Genomic DNA, 20,448 nt, shown 5'->3' on the forward strand with positions numbered 1-20,448 from the left:
TCAGCACCAATTGTGATTGTGTCTGATTGGAGTCAACCTTTTGAAATTATGTGCGATGCAAGTGACTTTGCAATTGGAGCAGTGTTGGGCCAAAGGCGAGACAAGCTGTTTAGAGCCATCTATTATGCAAGCCGGACATTGAATGAAGCCCAGTTAAATTATACAACAACTGAGAAGGAGATGCTTGCCGTGGTGTTTGCTTGTGACAAATTTCGGTCCTACCTCATTGGGACAAAGGTGATAGTGTTCACTGATCATGCAGCACTTCGCTATTTGTTTGGCAAGAAGAATGCTAAGCCTAGGCTAATTCGTTGGATCCTCCTTCTTCAAGAATTTGATTTGGAGATTCGCGACAAGAAGGGAAGTGAAAATTTAGTGGCTGACCATCTCTCTCGGTTAGAGCAAGAGGAAGAAAGACTAGATTCAGTGGTCCAAGAGGCATTCCCTGATGAGCAGTTGTTTGCATGTGAGATCAAGCTTCCGTGGTATGCTGATATTGTTAATTATCTAGCTTGTAAGGTTTTACCACCTGATCTTACTTACCATCAACGTAAGAAATTTTTGCATGATGTGAATCACTATCTTTGGGATGAGCCTTTGTTGTTCAAAAGATGCCCTGATCAAATCATTAGAAGATGTGTGCCGGAAGAAGAGATGCAAGACATCCTTCATCATTGCCATTCCTCATCATATGGAGGACACTTTGGAGCCACCCGTACAGCAGCTAAGGTACTTCAAAGTGGGTTCTTTTGGCCTTCCATTTTTCGTGATAGTTACACTTTGGTGAAAACTTGTGACCGGTGCCAACGTATGGGAAATATTTCAAGGCGTCATGAGTTACCATTGAAAGGTATCTTAGAAGTTGAGTTGTTTGATGTTTGGGGAATAGATTTTATGGGGCCCTTTCCTCCTTCTTTTGGTTTTGCATATATCTTGCTAGCAGTTGACTATGTGTCAAAATGGGTGGAAGCAATTGCTACAACAACAAATGATGCAAAGGTAGTGCTCAAATTTCTGCACAAGAACATATTCACAAGATTTGGCACTCCACGAGCTATTATTAGTGATGAAGGGACTCACTTTTGCAACAAGTTATTTGAGAATCTTTTGTCTAAATATGGTGTGAAGCACAAGATAGCACTTGCTTACCATCCTCAAACTAATGGTCAAGCTGAAATTTCAAATAGAGAGATCAAGAACATCCTTGAGAAGACGGTCAAAATCAATAGAAAGGATTGGGCGAAGAAGCTTGATGATGCTTTGTGGGCATACCGTACAGCTTTTAAAACACCTATCGGGATGTCTCCATACCGATTAGTGTTTGGAAAGGCATGTCATCTTCCTGTAGAGTTGGAGCATAGAGCTTATTGGGCTGTGAAAAAGTTTAACTTTGATTTGAAGGCAGCAGGTGAAAAGCGACTTCTTCAATTGAATGAGATGGAAGAGTTTCGGAATGATGCATATGAAAATGCCAAGATCTATAAAGAAAGGACGAAGAAGTGGCATGATAAACAGATTCTTAGGCGAGAGTTTGCTCCAGGACAACAAGTTTTACTCTTCAATTCACGACTCAAACTCTTTCCGGGAAAGTTGAAATCAAGATGGACGGGACCTTATACAATTCATGAAGTTTCCTCTTTTGGAGCAGTAGATTTGAAGGACAAGACTGGGAACATTTTCAGAGTTAATGGTCAGAGATTGAAGCACTACTATGGAGAGCAAATGGAGAGGAACTATGCATTTATTCCTCTTGGAGATCCTAATTGATGATCATTGAAAAGTCTGGCTGTAGACTTTAAAACAAGCGCTTATGGGAGGCAACCCATATATCTATCTTTCTTTCTTTCATTTATTTTATTATCTTTATTTATTTAAGTTTTAATAAATTAATTTTTGATGCAGGTATTTAGCAAGAATAAAGAGCTGGAAAATTTTTAAACCTCGGAAGGTTCACCATGAAACCAGGGAAGTTCCTTTATTTCTTCAATCCTTTTTACTTTTGCATCACAATGAGGACATTGTTTAGTTTAAGTTTGGGGGTGTAAACTCCTATAATTATTTGATCCTCTTGTTTTCTAAGTTTTGGGTTGTTGATGGGTTGTTTGATTCTTTTACCAAGCATGCATTGGAGTAAGATTGAATTCTCTATGACTCTGAAATTTGTGATTGAAGATGGTTTTGAGAAAAATTTTCCAAAATTTCTTTTATGTCAAGTGAAGTTCTGTGGGTACTTTCGTTTAAATCTTTGACCTTGAACACAATTGAGCACATAGTCGTTTTTCTCTTATTCCATTTTGCTTATGAAGAGAAGAAGTTGAATTAATTGAAAGAGGGAGGTTCGATTTTGCTTTGCTCTAGAATCCGTTGATGGGTCCTTGAGGCGAAATCCTAGTTGAGACCAAATATTAGAGAAATGATCTAGGCATTTCTTTGGCATAACCAAAAAGCTTTCCCAGCCGTCCTAAATGTCATGCCATCATTACATGGTGTGTTTCCATAGTCAACCCCCTTGAGCCTTCATGAGCCTTTATTGATTCTTTAAACTACATAAACCATGCCCGCTCTAAGCCTGAAAAACAATGAATCTACCATTGATAGTTTGAGAAAATACTTTGGTGGAGAGTTACATTTAAAAGAGAAAATTGGTTTCATGATGAAACGTATTATGTTTGCTCTGTTTGATCAAAGAAAAAGAAGAAGAAGAAAGGAAGTGAAAAAAAAAAGAAAAAAAAAAAAAGAAAAAGAAGTCGCCAAGCGGAAAGTGAATTACCTCAAATTTTGTTAAGGGAAGTGTTGGTATTACATCAGTGATTACAGCAATAATAATGCCACAAGTATGAGCATATTGCCAAGAAAGAGCTATGATTTGAATCATGTGAGTTTCTCTTTTAATGTTCTTTTCACTAAGTATTTTCCCAGTTTGATTTAATTTCCCATATCCAGTTCTTTCTTAACCCTCACCCTGTGGCCTATCATTACAACCTTAATAAAGACCTTTTGATCTTTGATTTTGGTGTTGACTACATTAGTGGAGAGGATTTCTGAAAATTGGACTTATGGGGTTAAGTTTTAAGAGAATTCTTCTGATTTTGGTTGTTCTACTTTTATCTGAATTTGCAGGTGGTTTGAGGTTAAATTGACTATATCACACACACACTCAAGGTCTTAGCTTTAGGTTGAAGTAAACGCCTAACTCTTGCTTGACAAATTGCAAAATTTTTGATTGATTTTCTTGCTATCTTTGATGTTAAAAGAGTAAGATACTAGAGATGAAATCTAAATTCATAAAAGCTTGGTGAGTGATGATACTTCTCTTTGGGGTCGAGTTGATATTGCCTAAACTATCATTTGTTTTTCTTTTTGTTTGAGGACAAACAAAGTTGTAAGTTTGGGGGTATTTGATGGCTTGCAAAATTTCATATTGCAGATTTTACAAGTTCGCTCGAGCGGAGGCTTTTGGCCGCTCGAGCGAATTCAGGCAGATTCAAACGCTCGACTGCCGCTCGACAGGGAGCTCGAGCGGGTTGCTGAAAAACGAAGATCGCTCGAGCAGAGACATAGGACGCTCGAGCGAAATCAGGCAGAGTCGAACGCTCGATGTGCGCTCGATAGGACGCTCGAGCGAAATCAGGCAGAGTCGAACGCTCGATGTGCGCTCGATAGGACGCTCGAGCGAAATCAGGCAGAGTCGAACGCTCGACGCGCGCTCGACGCGCGCTCGACACCCCGCTCGAGCGAACATCGTATTTTGACAGATTTTAGGTTTTCCGCCGTGGGACCATATAAAAGCCATTTTTCACTCTAGAGCCGCGGTTTTTTACTGGAGAACACTCTTTGGGAGAGAAAAACATAGCTAGAGGGATTCAAATCATTTGTTTTGGAGACAGAATTCCAATTTATTGCACGTACGTTGGATTCATACACGAGCACGGACGGGAGAAAGGCGTTGAATCGTTCCCTTGAGCTTTTGACGACCAGTTGAGGCTGCAAGGAGGATTTTTCAGTGTTTATTTTCTTCTTCCCATCTTCTCAGAATAATTATGGTGAATTCGTTTATGTTGAATTCCAATTCTAGCATGAGCTAAATTTTCTAATTTCTAGGAAAACGATGTAACCTAATTCCGAACTATGCTTGTTTGTCCATGCTAATTTAATGAAATTCTCTCTTTGTTTATCTGATTTATTCTGAATTTATTGCTTCTAATTAACTGGCCATTGATTAGATGATTATTAATCTTGTGATTTGCTATCGAAAGAGGGAATCATAGGGTAGATCTTGGATATTTCAGCATAGGTAAGTATAGAGATCGAAAGACTTGTATGAACCTGTGTAGTAATTAAATCATTGGTCTTATTGCGTTCTTGATTATTTAATTTGCATACTCTTGTGTGAATTGATAAACTAGAATCACTTCCAATTGACTATCGAAAGAGGCTTTTGGATGAATTAGAGATTTGCTAATAGACAAAAGAGGTTTAAGTTAAATTAGCTGGATGAGAAAAGCGTAGTGAAGAATTATGGTGAAATCGATTTCCTAAAAGTTTTCTTCCCTATTGAATTTGATCTTCAAACATCAATTTTACTTTCTTTGCTTATTTCTCTTGAGTTGATCTAGTTTTAATTGCTACTACAAAAACCTTAGTGATTCCTCTAGATAAAATTGAGATTAGCATAATTTTGGTATTTGGCAAGAGTAAGGTACCAATCCCTGAGGACGATACTCTTCTTATTACTTTACTATAAAACTACGATACTGTGCACTTGCAGTTTTGCACCGGTCACTAGCCCTAAGGCTGCCCAAACAGACTACCCTATCCCGCCACGGCGAAGAGTAATCTGACTCTAAGGCCATCAACTAATTACCTCTCTCGGGGAATGAATAGGGAGAGAGTGGTCTAATGCACCTCTAACCCTCCCTCGGTGGAATGTGGGCCATTCCTCAATAGCCTGACACACCTTACCTTCCTCTTGTGTATTGACCGACGAGAGCGTGTTCAGTTAGACATACTGCTCAAATAGCTTACCTCCCCTTGAGGTACCAAAGGACGAGATGAGCCAGAGGCCATCCTAACCCTCCCATGGGGAGAGCGGGTCCAGCCTTGAGGTTTCCCAAACATTACCCCGTTTTGCCAGGATGAAGAGTGGGCATGGCACTAGCTCAGCCCTCACCTACCTTCCCTACGGTATCAATAGATATGTAACACCCGGGTCTAGCACTGAATCATTTTTGAAAAATATTTTTGGGTTTATACGGATGAAAAGCTGACTTGAAATTTATGAGTATTGTCGGAATGGGCTTTGAACTGAAAAATTTTATTTTTGGCGGTTATCGAATAATTTTATTGGGCTTGCTAAGTAAGTTTAAATCTTTAAATATTTTTGGATTTGGTAGAATCTTTTTATAGGTCAATATTTGAGGAGCAAGTTATTTTTTTAGAGGTTCGAAATCCAACTAAGGAAAAAAAAAAGCCCTTGTCCATATCGCAAACCGTGAGTAACCTTCATGCTTTAGTCTTCACGCCATGCACATCTCTACCTTTCTAGGGTTCTCTGCAGTATATATAATATATATATATAGATATATAAACTAGGGGGAGTTCGGTCCTATCCGGTCCAGTCCCGGGGGGTTTAATGGACCGGACCGGACCTATTCAGTCTAGGATTTCCCCACCCTGGACCGGACCGAACCTTATAAAGACCGGGGCGGTCCGGTCTCATTCGGGACGGTCCGGTCCGGTCGGTCCAATCGGTCCAACCGACTTCCAAATGGGCCAATGGCCCAATATTTTTCTTACAATTATTTCGGCCCAACAGTTAAAATCCACTAACAATTTATCTAGTTTAAAGCCAATACAAAAAAAAAATACTTAGAAAGAAAAATAAAAAATAACCATTAAAAAAATTATCTGTATAAAATAAATTTGAATAAAATATTTTCCTGTCAAAAAAAATAAAAAATTTCTATATATATCCAAACAATTTAAACAAAGGGATCAATCAATCATAGTATATACCATTTAATATTTATCATATAGCAAACTACCAACTTAATTGCAATTTGCAACTTGCATTATCTTAAAAAAGAAAAAAAAAAAGAAAAAAAATACAGCTAAAATCTACATTCATGTATCTTACATACATCAAATGATTCAAATCTACCTTCTAAAAGAAATAAAAATAAAAATCCATTCCCAAGCATATTTAAAAACTGAAAATTAAAAGGTCTTAAAAAAAAAAACTATCAAAGACTAGAAGTCATAGTTAATAATTTACATCAAAAACACTGATACACAGTGCACTATAACAAACTAACAGTAGCATAAATTACGTAAAAAAAAAAAAGACCAACAATAGCATAAAGCATTAACATAATTACATCAATATAAAATACAAATTATACAATTAGGCAAAGTGAGAATCAGTCCCTGACTATCAGCAATGAGTGTCTCAGTCGTCACTCGTCAATTGTTGGGTTAAGAGCCGGTAGCCATTGAATTTGATCCTTCCGCAGAATGAGCAAATTCCCCAACAAATTCTCTTTCAATCCATAAAAATTTAAAACAAAACAAATTAAATAAAGTTAAAATAATATAGAAGATAAAACAAAATATACAACAAAATAAATCAAAAGTAAATTGATTACATACCCATATCTATCTGCTTCTCAAATTCCTCAACTTCATCCATTAAAGTCCTAAGGCTTATTGGAGTAGAAGAAGAACGGAGCCAATTTTGTGCACATATGAGAGCTTCAACCATCATTGAATTTAAACTACTTCGGAATGGTCAAGTACACGACCCGCAGTGCTGAATGTAGATTCAGAGGCCACAGTAGATACCGGTATTGCAAGTACATCACGTGCAACCTTCGAAAGTACGTGATATCTAATTGAATTCACCTTCCACCAATTTAGTATGTCAAAACTTTCACCTTGATTTTCACATTTTTCAGCTAGATATCTATCAACCTCTGACTTGCTTTCCAAAGAGTCTTCTGACTGTAACTCTTGCTTAAATTGGGCCATCAATGCAGCTTGCCTATTCGTAGACTGAGTTGTGGGAGGACTTGCATCTTCACGTGGGGAACCTGTGCGTTGAGGAGAACTCCCTTCTTCATCTTGGATGTATGCCTCATACATGCGGATAAATGTATTTTTCATCTTCCAATTCAAATCAATGATTTTTCTTTGATCATATGCATACATTTTTCTCAACCCAAAGTCAAGATATCTCATCTTGTAACGAGGATCAAGAACAATCCCAACGTACAGCAACATATTCTGATTATCCATATTCTCCCAATACTTTTCAAACTTTTTCTTCATATTTGTGGCCATTAATCCCACCACGGGACTTTCTTCTTCACGCTCTATGTTAATGGCATTTTTAATATTAACCAACTCTATAAAAAAAGTATTGCAAGTTACATACTCACCCCCCGAAAAGCGTAAAGTTGCATCATGAAATAATGCAAGAAACTTCTCAAACAACTTTACCTTATCCCAATCGGATGCATTGGGAGGCCCTACCTTCTTTGACTTTCTCCTAGTCAACACATCACCTTCATCATCATCATCATCATCTCCCATACTACTTAAAAAACACATATCTTCTTCCTCCAACCGATTGAAAGCCCTTCTACATTTCCCAGCCCTCTCCAACATAAGATAGGTGGAGTTCCACCTAGTTGGTACATCTAGGCAAACATGACTTTTGCATTCAATCTCTTCCAACCTCACACATTTCTTAAATGTACTCCACCTTTGAGGGGAGGATTTAACATACTTCACAACTCCCCTCACTTTTGCAATAGACTCCTCATATTCCTTCAATCCCTCACGTACAATTAAATTTAAAATATGGGCACAACATCGAACATGCAAGAATTCATGTTCCAAGACCGTATCCCTCCTATACTTGGTTTTCTTTTTCAAATAAGAAACGGCCCCATTATTAGAACTTGCATTATCAAGAGTGATTGCAAGTATTTTCGGTCGCCCCCAATCATACAAACACAACTCTATGCCCTTACCAAGGGTATCACCCTTGTGATTTTCAACCAAAGAAAAAGAAAGAATCCTCTTATGTAGCTTCCAGTCATCATCAATAAAATGTGCTGTGAGACACATATAATTAAGGTTTTGCACGGATGTCCATGTATCCATGGTGAGGGAAATTCGTTGCCCTCGAAGAGCACTCCTCAATTTATTTTTTTCCCTCATAAACAAATTAAAACAATCATTCGCAATCGTCCAACGAGATGGAATCCCTACCCACTTAGGGCAAACCATAAGCATAAACTTTCTAAAACCCTCTCCTTCAACAAACCTAAATGGCAACTCATCAACAATAATCATCTCCGCTAAGGCTTGTCGACAAGCCTCAACACTAAATGCAATGGGCACAAGTCCCCCACCACCACTACCTCCCTCCACCTTCCAACCAAGAGTCGTCTGGGACTTATCCATATTTTTAAATGGGCCTTTCTTACATTGCTTCTCAATGTGATGCTTCATAGACTTTGTACCATTCATCTTTGTATCACATGCGTACGAAGCACCACAATAATTACATGCAGCCCTAGGTTTAGTGGGATCACTTTTTGGTATTCTTGTAAAGTGATCCCAAACCATTGACCTAACTCTACCACTTTGTGACCCACCAATGTTAGATTTATCACTTACATTGGATGGGGGTGGAGGTGGAGGCATATCTGGAGGACTTTGTATTGACTCTTGCACATCATTGGTTGAAGTTGAAGAATCCATCTAGAAATATAAACAATTGTTCAATTTGTGTAATAAGATTAAAACCCATACTCTAAAAACTATAGAACAATACTTGAAAAAAAATATATAAGAAAGCAAATTGAGCAATAAATGGCTACATTCAATCTGACTTAGTGACTTTAGAGAAAAAAATTAAAATTAAAATACCATAGCCTAACTTAAAATATAAGTTCTAATATCATTAAACAAAGATAAATGAGATAGGGATTAATTTTTTAGGTTGAACTCAAGAAAAGAAAGCAAATGGCCTGAAAATAAGATAATTTATAGAGTAATATTAAAAAAAAATTAAAACCTAAGAGATAATGCGAAATTAAATAAAATACTTTTTATATATAAACATTAATGATCTATAGAAAAATATACCCAACTTGACGCATAAAATAATATTAAAATTTCCTAACAACATTCCAAGAAAGGAAAATTGTTGGAATTTGGAAAAATATAGACTATTTCCCAACAACATAAGTTACATAACAAATTACAATAAACGGGTAAGATTGTTTTTGTAGAAAAATAAAGTGGGCCTTGAGTTAGGAGTGTTAATCTCTTTTCAATTAAAAAATCATGTATAGTTATTAGTTACCAAACAAAAGATATGAAATTCTTGCCCAAATTTCATAAACGGGTAAAAGATCTCCTCAAGTTTTAAAAAAATTTGAGTCTCAATTGAGTTAGAGATGGACACATGAATTAAGCATTGCAATACTTATTCTAACCATATAATTAATATTCTAGACATCATTGAATGAGTACAATCTTACCATACTAACACAAGTCAACCAATTCTAGACATCATTGAATTAATATTCTAGACACTGGATTGAATTAAAATTATTCTAATGACAAGTTAATCAACAGATTCTATAAATTGAAATTGAGAAAACATACAAAACATAAAGAAAACTTTGATAGACTTTGTTTATTGATAAAACTCACGCACGGCCCTAGCCAAAATATGTATTTACAGTATAAAATAATAAAATTATTCTAATCACAAGTTAATCAACAGATTCTATGAATTGAAATTGAGAAAACATACAAAATATAAAGATCTCAATGTGATAAAAGCATGTTTATTGATAAAACTCACGCACGGCTCCAAAAAAATCATGTAAAACCATGTATTTACTTACATATAAAATCAGACGGAGGGGATGGAGAGGAACCTGTTGTTTGTCTGGGACCTAGGATGCGATGGTGGGCTGGACTGGGCAGGGGCTGCGCCGGAAGGGCTAGGGTTTGGAGGGGACGGAATTGGCAGGATGCACCAATAGACAGATCAACGGAGGAGATTGGAGAACTAGAGGCAGAGAGAGTGGAGAGAGGTCTAAGATTGAGGGGCTAGCCGGTGCAGCTGCTAGGGTTCCGAGGGTTCGAGAGACGGAGAGAGGTCTGGTCGTTTGGGATTGAAATGGGAAATTGGGAATGGGAGGAAATCGGGGGGAGGGGGGAAAGTAACAGACCACTTCTGTTGAAACAACGCCGTTTGGGGCTAAAATAACTCTAAACGGCGTCGTTTTAACAGAAAATAATGTGAAAAAAAATAACTGGGTTGCGTGAAAAGGCGTCGTTTCACGCAACCCAGTTTGAAACCATTCAGCCGCTTAGATACAGACGGCGCCGTTTAGGTCCAATTTTACACTAAACGGCGCTGTTTCCTTTAATTAGTCTAATTTTATTTCCAATTCTCACCCTAAGTTGGCACATTAATTAAAAAAAAATTATTTCAGTTTGTAAAATTAAAATTAACTAAACTATTTAATGTGGATTATTTAATTAACTCATTAAAAAAAAATAACTTATTAAAATTATATTGATGAATGATTATGTTAATTGCCACTTTGTTACTAAGTACTAACTTAATGCATAATGACTAATGAGCATTTTTCTTTTAATACTTATAAATTCATATTGTGAATTTGTGATATGTTAAATAATTTAATATTAAATATAATGCCATTAGTAATTAGAAATTAGTAACATACTATACAATAATACAAGTATACATATATGATATAGTTACATAGTATACTATGGAGTCTATGATATATATATTAATATATATATATATAATATAATACTATTAGTCTATTAGTAATTTAGTATGTAGTACTAGGTATTAACTTATTAGTAATCAGTAACATACTAATTACTATAGTTACATAGTATACTATGATATATATATTAATATATATACATATATAAGTATAAATATAATACTATTAGTCTATTAGTATATACTATATAGTAATAGTTATTAACTTATTAGTAATTACTAATTACTAACATACTATACTTAAATAGTTATATGATATAGTATACTAATATATTATGATATATATATTAATATATATATATTAGTATAAATATAATACTATTAGTCTATTAGTAATAACGTATATGTATATAGTAATATACTAATAGTTATTAACTAATTTAACGTATTTGCCAAAACTAATAATACACTATTAACTTTTTTACAATAACTATTAAATAATCTAATATATATACATATTGATATAGTATACTATGTTATTAACTTATTAGTGTAATAGTATTAATACAACTGTATAAATATATTGTATTGCTATATATTAGTATTAATTATAGTGACTAGTATAACCATAGTCTATATAATAGTGTTAAATATTAATAGTATATTATTAATTTATTAGTATGGCTATATATTAGACTATTATACTGATTTAATATAACTATATTAGTATAGAAACTATCAAACTAAGTATAACAATATTAGAATAGTTTATATCAAACTATTAGACTATTGGTAATTTGGTATCTTAGAATCAACATTCTTTTGATACCTTATTATATTATTAGTTAATAATTATATAACTAATTCATATATACATATATAAATAATATATTTTTTTTTTTTAATTTCATTCGGTTCGGTTCGGCCCGGTTCGGGGTGGGAATCCCCTGAACCGGGACCGAACCAAGATCATTCGGTTTTGATGGAATTTGGACCGAACCGAACCGAACACATTCGGTCCGGTCCGGTTCGGTCCAAAACTGGCCGGTCCGGTCTGTTTTCCGGTCCGGACCGGCAAAATCTCACCCCTAATATAAACTTGTGATCTAAAGATGAGAGTTCTCCAAGAGTGGTATTGCCATAGCCTTGAGTTTTCTATAGATCACCCCAACAAGCTGCTGACCGAGAGCCTTGTAAGCCAACCACCGGAGCACTGAGTGAGGGTCCCCGCCAACGTCAAGCACAAAAAAACCACCATGTGTTAGCCTTGCCCAACCATTGGGAACCACTTCAAGAGGTGCTTTGCTTGAACCACACCAAAATAGGGGAAGTTTTTTTTTTCCCCATTGTGAGCGACAACACTACCCCACACCGCAAGTCTCCTCCACACCATCGCCACCTGCACGAAGAGCATTACCGGGCACTACACATCACTTCAGGTCCGCAGTCTTCCTCATGGTAAGCCAGTGGCATCCTCTCCCTTCCTCCCTCTTGTTTCTCTCTTTCTCGGCTTACTCTCTCTCTCTCTCTCTCTCTCTCTCTCTCTCTCTCTCTCTCTCCCTCATGTTTTTCTCACTATCGTGTCTCCCTCTATCTCATCTCTTTCTCTCTCACCCAGTGCCTTGCCACCGCTGACCTTAGCCAGATCCCTACACTGTCGCACATTCCCTTCTCTCACGATGAGCCTCTACCGCGTAAACCTTAACTTACGTATTACGAGCTTGTTTTCAAATAACAAGTATTCCACTGAAGTTTACCATGTAGTTGGTCATCCTTTCATTAATTGAGATGAAGTTACATTTTCACCCTTTGAGTTGCGTATGTTTTTAAACTTTTAATATGTAATAGTGGATTTTATTTTATTTATGTTTACAAAAATCATTAAGTATTTTAAATTATTATTAAGTAAAGATTTCTTTCAAAAGTAAACGTTAATAATGTAAGTTTATTTTATTTTTTAAACACTTTAGATATGATCTAGTTTATTAAATAAAATTTGTTGTTTAATTTAAAATATTTTGGTATGATTAAATTATCTAGTATTAAATTTTGTAGTTCATGTATGCTAGTAAATAAGTTAGAATTTAATGTTTTAGTCAGAGTTATTAAGTGGGCACTGATGAATTTAGAAAGTGATGGTATTTTAGAGTTAAGAGAAATTTTAGGTTTTTGAGGTATTAAAATAGGTATTTCAGGTGCAATTACGAAGTAACTATTCAATTGCAGATTTATTCAAATTGCATGAATTTTCTATAGGTGACAAGTGATTTTTTGTTCAATACTGCTGTGGAGAAATTCTGATAAGCTAAGAAGTTCAGGTAAGTAGGTTCCTATACTATACTTTGCATAAAAAATAAAAAAAATGAAACGAGGTTGACTTTAAAAATTATGCATTTTGATTTTTGAAAATAATTGTGAAAACAACCTTAGTTATTTGTTTCGGCATTACTCATGAATTCTGATGAAAGAGAAAATATTTTTGTCATGACTAGTGTAGACATGAGCTTATTTTTGGCAATTTGTATTCTGAACTATGCAAAAGAGCGAATATAAAAATTTGTGCATGATTATGTGAATATGCTTTGTAACTGTTTTGAATAAGAAGATGATATGATTTTTGTTTAGTACTTTGTTTTGATAAGATGTGACTTCTGAAAAACCTTTGGCTTGACTTTTTGATTCTAAATTTGATTTTGCTTCCACTTTGTTCAGTTACGGTTCAACCACGGGTTGTAATAGTGGATACGACCCTACCACAGGTAATAATAGTGGATATGGTCCAACCACGGGTAATAATGGATATGGCCCAACCACTGGTAATAATAATGGATACGACCTAACCACGGGTTATAATAGTGGATATAGCCCTACCATGGGTTATAATAGTCGATACGGCCCAACCACGGGTTATAATATGGATACAGCCCTGCCACAGGTTATGTTCTGCATGGTTATCCACAAATGCACAACCCTACCATGGGGGTTACACATAGACTTTGTTCTGATATGATGTTCTGATTTGATGCTCTGATATGATGATGATGATCATCATTTATGCAATGCCAAAGGACTATTTTTCAATAAGATTGTTTCTGAGAATTTTGCCCTAACATTTTGATACATGTTTTGCATTCTGAAAGCAAGCGTCATTCTAAAGGTGATGGGCCCCAAGGCGGACCAAGTCTTAAGGATCAATTACAAGATTAAGAGCCACGAAAATCAAGAAAGCAATACAAGAATTGGTGCAATCCAATTGGGATCAAGCTAGCAAGAGCCCAACACTCATGATGGGCTTGAAAGAAGGAGAACCAGTTTTGATCCACTTGATCCAAGCTATGAAAGACACGACTTGGGCTTATTGTTATTGAACGCCATGGACTTATTGATTTCATTAAAAGTGCTTATTTTATTAGTCAAATGAATTAATCAAGAATAATTGGGCTTGGGGGATGTCCAGCCCACAAGTCTTATTTCTAATGAACTAGGGTTTGGGGAGGGCCTTGTATTTTGGCCAAGGGTTTATTTGGAAAGTTATAATTTTATGTCTTACTAGGGTTTCAGAAGTTACTGTAGCGTGGCGTATGGCACTGTTCACGCTACAGTACCCGAAGCATTGTTTACTTAGGGTTTTTGGGGATTGTCTATTTAAACCAATTGTAACCTCATTTGAGAGGCAGAATATATGGAATTGTCATTGAGAGTTGAGTTATCTCCTCTTGTTCTTCTTGAACTTCTGAACTTATCAAGGGTAAATCAAAACCTTTGTGGCGTTCTTCCTTTGTAATCTAGGTTTTTGAGACGGGTTCTTCAATGGGTCTAGATTTTGATATAATCTAGGTTCTTTGAACGAGTTCTCATCGGGTCTAGATTCTCCATCCATATACCTGAGTTTGGCTTTCTTGGGGTTGTTTTTCCAGTATTGTTGTTGGGTCTCAAAGCAAGTCTATTGGGGTTCACATCATTTGGTATCAGAGCAACATTTCCAATCAGGTGTAATTCTATCTTTTATCTATTGCATCTTTAATTCTAGGGTTTCATTGTTCCAGGGTTGCAAACAAAAAAATGCAGAAATTCGTTTTTCCTAGGGCTGCCAGATTACTCTATCATTTTGATTTCATGTTTATCAACATTGGGTGACTAAATTACTTGTATGAGGGCTGCCAAAATTTGTAGCATCTGTAGGGTTGGAAATTTCTGGGGTTTCTTGCATCTTTAAGTTTTTCAATTCCTTGGAGTGTCGTTTCATTGATTCTCTTCTAATTTCCTTGCCAATTTTTATGTGTTTGAATTCAATTGTTTGATTGTTACAATTGAATATTGCTGTTTGTGATTGAATCGGTGAGAAAAGAAAGGAAAAGAAAAGAAAAAAAAAGAAAAAAAATCGAAAAAAAAATCCGAATTGTTATTTTATTTCAAAGGGGCTGCATATATCATTATAGTTGGTATATTATCTTGTGATTACTCTTTCCCTTGTATCATTTCCTTGAGTCTTGTGTCATTTTATTCTTTCAGTATTTTCTCTTGTTCTTGTTTCTTGGACCTAATTACTAGTTGGAATAAGACAAGGTTGTATTGTCTTGATTTAGTTCAATCAGTTCTAAAAGAACTTGAGTGGGAAAACTCTTGAGGTAAAAGGCAAGAGTGTGAGATCATTATCGGAAAAAAGCCAATTAAGTGTGAAACACGAGTGGAGTGCCATTATTTGATTGTAAACACGTAAGATAGAGAGCGTGAGGTCTTTTTTCCACTAACATTCTTTTTTGTGCAGCACATACAATGACTCATTAAAGTGACTCATAACCAAAGGGGATGTCAAATAATTCATTTGTGCTGCAAGCCATGCAACAACAATTTGAGCGGTTGAACATGGTGTTGGGAGAAGCAAGGGATAGGATGGATCAACGAGGTGCAGTGATTAGAAATCTACAAAGTGGGAAAGATAGGAGGAGACATGAGCCTAGTATTGAGAATAGGTACGATAAGAATGAAGAGTATGGCGAGTCTCTTGTTGTTAGGCGTGCTCCCAATACAGAATTTAAGATGGATGATATAGAGCAACAAAGAGAGAACATTTTTCATACTAGATGCCACATCAACAACAAGGTATGTAGTATGATAATTGATGGGGGAAGTTGTACTAATGTTGCTAGCACTACTTTAGTTGAGAAATTGAATTTACTTACCTTGAAACATCCTAGACCATACAAGTTGCAGTGGTTGAATGATTGTGGGGAGATTAGGGTAAATAAGCAAGTGCTAGTTTCTTTTTCAATTGTGAAGTACAAGGATGAGGTGCTTTGTAATGTAGTGCCTATGCATGCTGGCCATATTTTGTTGGGGAGGCCGTGACAGTGTGATAGGAGAGTGATCCACGATGGGTTTAGGAACATGTACAGTTTTGAAAATGATGGAAAAATAATCAAACTTGCTCCTTTAACTCCAACACAGGTCCATTAGGACCAACTCAAGTTGAAAAATGAGGTTGATCGAAAAAGAAAGAGTAAAAGTGAGGTTGAGGAAGAAAGAAATAGTGAAACCTCAAGAAAAATAGAGAATGAGTTGAAAAACAATTGTGAGGCTGAGAGTTCAAAAAAAGATGTTGAAAAATGGATTGAAAGAAATGAGAGTATAAAGGAAAAAGAGAGTGAAAGAAATGAGGGTGAGGTTGAAACCGCAAGAAAAAAAAGAGGCTGAAAATAAAGATGAGAGTGAAGAAAGTAAGAGAAAAACAAAGAGAGAAGTGAGTTTTTATATTAAGGCAAATTTTAATACTAACGGACTTAACAAATCTTTGCCTAGTGTTGTTATCTCTTTGTTGCAGGGATATGAGGTCATGATTCCTAGCGGTGTGTTTAGTGGATTGCCACCTATTAGAGAGATAGAGCAATACATTGATCTTGTGCCAGGTGTGACAATCCCTAATCGACCTTTATTTGAAGAGCATAAGTCCTTGACGCACTTGAAGGGACAAGTTAAGTTAGATAGAATGCATGCCAAGTGGGTTCAATTCATTGAGATATTTCCTCATGTAATTCAGTACACATATGGTAAGAGAAATCTTGTATTTGAAGCATTATTAATAAGGTATGTCCTTGTCTTCATTTTGGATGCAAAGTTATTGAGATTTCAATATGATAAGAACTTGTTTGTAAATGATGATGACTTGGCTAGTATGTATGGAGTACGTGAGAAAGCATTGTTTTCTCATTTATATAAACTAGATTGGTACTTGTTTAGAGAGAAAAGACTTTATGTGCCTACTAGTCTTATGCGTGAGTTGCTTGTGCATGGATGTGGTCTGTTGAGAAATTTTGATATAAGGAGGACTTTAGACGTGTTGCATGACCATTGGTGGGAGTACTACTTGCCATTCATTAAGTTTGCATATAGTTGGAGTGGTCACTTTGGTATAAAGAATATTTTAGGCATATTGCATGAATATTGGTGGGAGTATTGTTTCTCATTCATTGAGTTTGCATATAGTTGGAGTGGTCACTTTGGTGTAAAGAAGAGTTTACGTGTATTACATGAAAACTTTTGGGAGTATGGTTTGCCATTCATTGAGATCACATATAATTGGAATGGTCATTTTGGTGTAAGGAAGACTTTAGATGCGTTTCATGAACGTTTGTGGGAGTATCATTTTCCATTTATTGAATTGTTACATGAACGTTTGTGAGAGTATCATTTTCCAATTATTGAATTGTTACATGAATGTTTGCGAGAGTATTATTTGTCATTTATAGAGTTTGCATATAATAGGATCATGCATACTGCTACTTCATATTGTCCTTTTGAAATTATTTATGGTTTTAATATATTTATTTCTTTTGATTTAATGCATTTACCTGTTGATGACAGAAGTAGCTTGGATGGACATTTTTAAATTCTTGATAAAATTAATGATACTTCTTATCTAGTGGATCTTCCAGGTAAGTATCATGTGTTTGCTATTTTCAATATTACTAATTTTTTTCCCTATGATCCAGGTGGAGATTCGAGGTCGAATCATTTTGAAGAGAGGGGGAATGATGGGCCCCAAGGCGGACCAAGTCTTAAGGATCAATTACAAGATTAAGAACCACTAAAATCAAGGGAGCAATACAAGAATTGGTGCAATCTAATTGGGATCAAGCTAGCAAGAGCCCAACACTCATGATGGGCTTGAAAGAAGGAGAACCAGTTTTGATCCACTTGATCCAAGTTATGGAAGACACGCCTTGGGCTTATTGTTATTGAACTCCATGGACTTATTGATTTCATTAAAAGGGCTTATTTTATTAGTCAAATGAATTAATCAAGAATAATTGGGCTTGGGGGATGTCCAGCCCACACGTCTTATTTCTAATGAACTAGGGTTTGGGGAGGGCCTTGTATTTTGGCCAAGGGTTTATTTGGAAAGTTATAATTTTATGTCTTACTAGGGTTTCAGAAGTTAATGTAGCGTGGCGTATGGCACTGTTCACGCTACAGTACCCGAAGCATTGTTTACTTAGGGTTTTGGGGATTGTCTATTTAAACCAATTGTAACCTCATTTGAGAGGCAGAATATATGGAATTGTCATTGAGAGTTGAGTTATCTCCTCTTGTTCTTCTTGAACTTCTGAACTTATCAAGGGTAAATCAAAACCTTTGTGGCGTTCTTCCTTTGTAATCTAGGTTCTTGAGACGGGTTCTTCAATGGGTCTAGATTTTGATATAATCTAGGTTCTTTGAACGAGTTCTCATCAGGTCTAGATTCTCCATCCATATACCTGAGTTTGGCTTTCTTGGGGTTGTTTTTCCAGTATTGTTGTTGGGTCTCAAAGCAAGTCTATTGGGGTTCACATCAAAAGGTAACTGTTTTGTTCTGCATTTTGGACTCTATAAATGCTCATGTTTACACCCTAGTATATGTTCTTTACTTACTGAGTTGTTGATAACTCACCCCTTATCTCCATAATATCTTTCAGATAATTTTGATACTTCAGCTGGGAGTTAAGAGTAGGAATTGTTAACAATATTCGATGATCGTTGAGGAATAAGTGCCAGAGGGTAAAAGTAATTATTGAGGAGTTTTATTTGATAGATTTATTACGTATGTTATTTTGGTGTTTTGATTTATGGATATTTATGAGTGTTGGAGGAGATTTTAATTTATTTTATTGAGGTCTTACTTTGGTATCTTGATGGAAGAACAAGTACATTTGGTTTGAATAAATGAATTTATTATTTTAGAGTCCTTGAATTATATATGGTTGTGTTATTGGAGATGTTTTCAGGTTATAAGAGTTAACTCTCTGGACCTCTGGGAAGGGGGCGTTACAAGATCGGAGTGGGCCTAGTAAAATATACTGGTCGAAAAGACTACCTCCACGTAAGGGTCAATAGGTAGGAGTAGCCTCAGGCTAGACCGACCTTCCCCGTGGAGGAGAGCGGGACCAGCCATGTGGCTGCCCGAACAGATTACCCTGTCTCACCATGACAAAGAGTAATTTGGCTCTAAAGCCTTCGACTAATTACCTCCCTTGGGGGATGAAAGGGAGAGAGTGGTTTGAGGTGCCTTTACCTCTCCCTCAACTGACTGCGGGATAGTCCCAAAACTACTGGATACAACATCGAAAGAGACCTCCTCTTCCTTTGAGCAACTACTTAGAGATTCTTTAGCCTGGCAAGATAGGTTAGTGAACTTCAAATGATAGTTCATATCATGATTTGACCTCTATAGGGCACATAAGAAAGCGGCCCCTCTCCCCATGTGTGAGGGTTGAGCCCAGTCATACATACCGCTCAATCTCCTCAAAGAATTTCTATGAAGGTTTCATGGGCGAGTTTAGCATACGCTCTGCTCGGCCCCCTCTCACCAAATGTTAGGGTCAACAAGGCAACCTGATCATATATATAGCTCGACCTCCACAAAATTTTCCTTGGTGAGTTAGGCTTGACATGCCGCTTGGCCCCTTTTCGCCAAACGCAATGGTTAATGAGGCGAGCTTGGTCATACATACCGCTCAACCTCCTTAAAGAATCCGGGGTGAGCCGAGCTTACGCACTGCTCGGCCCCCCTCTTGCCATGTATTAGAGGGTCAATGAGGTGAGTTCAACCTACATGCTGCTTAGCCTCCTTGAAGAACTCCAGCAAAGATTTTTGGAACGAATTCAACCTGTGAGGAGCTCGATCTTTGCAACCTAAGTAATAATCAACCAAAGCTGAAGCTAACGGACAAATGAGCCATTCAGCATGGGAGTGCCCTCACAATACGGGAAATTATTTGCTCAATAGAGGAAAATAGTGTCAAGCCTCAGGAGTAATAGACACATCATCACCAGTGAAGGGCTCACGCAAAATATGAGCAAGTAAAGCATAAAGGAATGACAATGGTAAAGACATAAATAGAGAACCCTTTACTCATAAACTATTGAAATCCTTACAAAGGGAAAGGTTACAACATATTCACAAGAAACCATACAAAGAGAAAGAAGTAAAAAATGATCCACAAGTAGGGTCAAACTCGGCAGGGTACACTACGGCACCATCAGCAAAAAAGGACAACATCGGTAGGGTCGCCAGAAAGGCATCATTCTAATAGAGGAGAACATCGGTAGGGTTGCTAGAAAGGCATCATTCTAATAGAGGAGGTGAAGATGGGAGGACGAGAACAGGAGGTGAAGATAGGAGG

This window comes from Carya illinoinensis, chromosome 5 (genome assembly GCF_018687715.1).
Source record: "Carya illinoinensis cultivar Pawnee chromosome 5, C.illinoinensisPawnee_v1, whole genome shotgun sequence".
In the NCBI taxonomy this organism is placed as follows: Eukaryota; Viridiplantae; Streptophyta; class Magnoliopsida; order Fagales; family Juglandaceae; genus Carya; species Carya illinoinensis.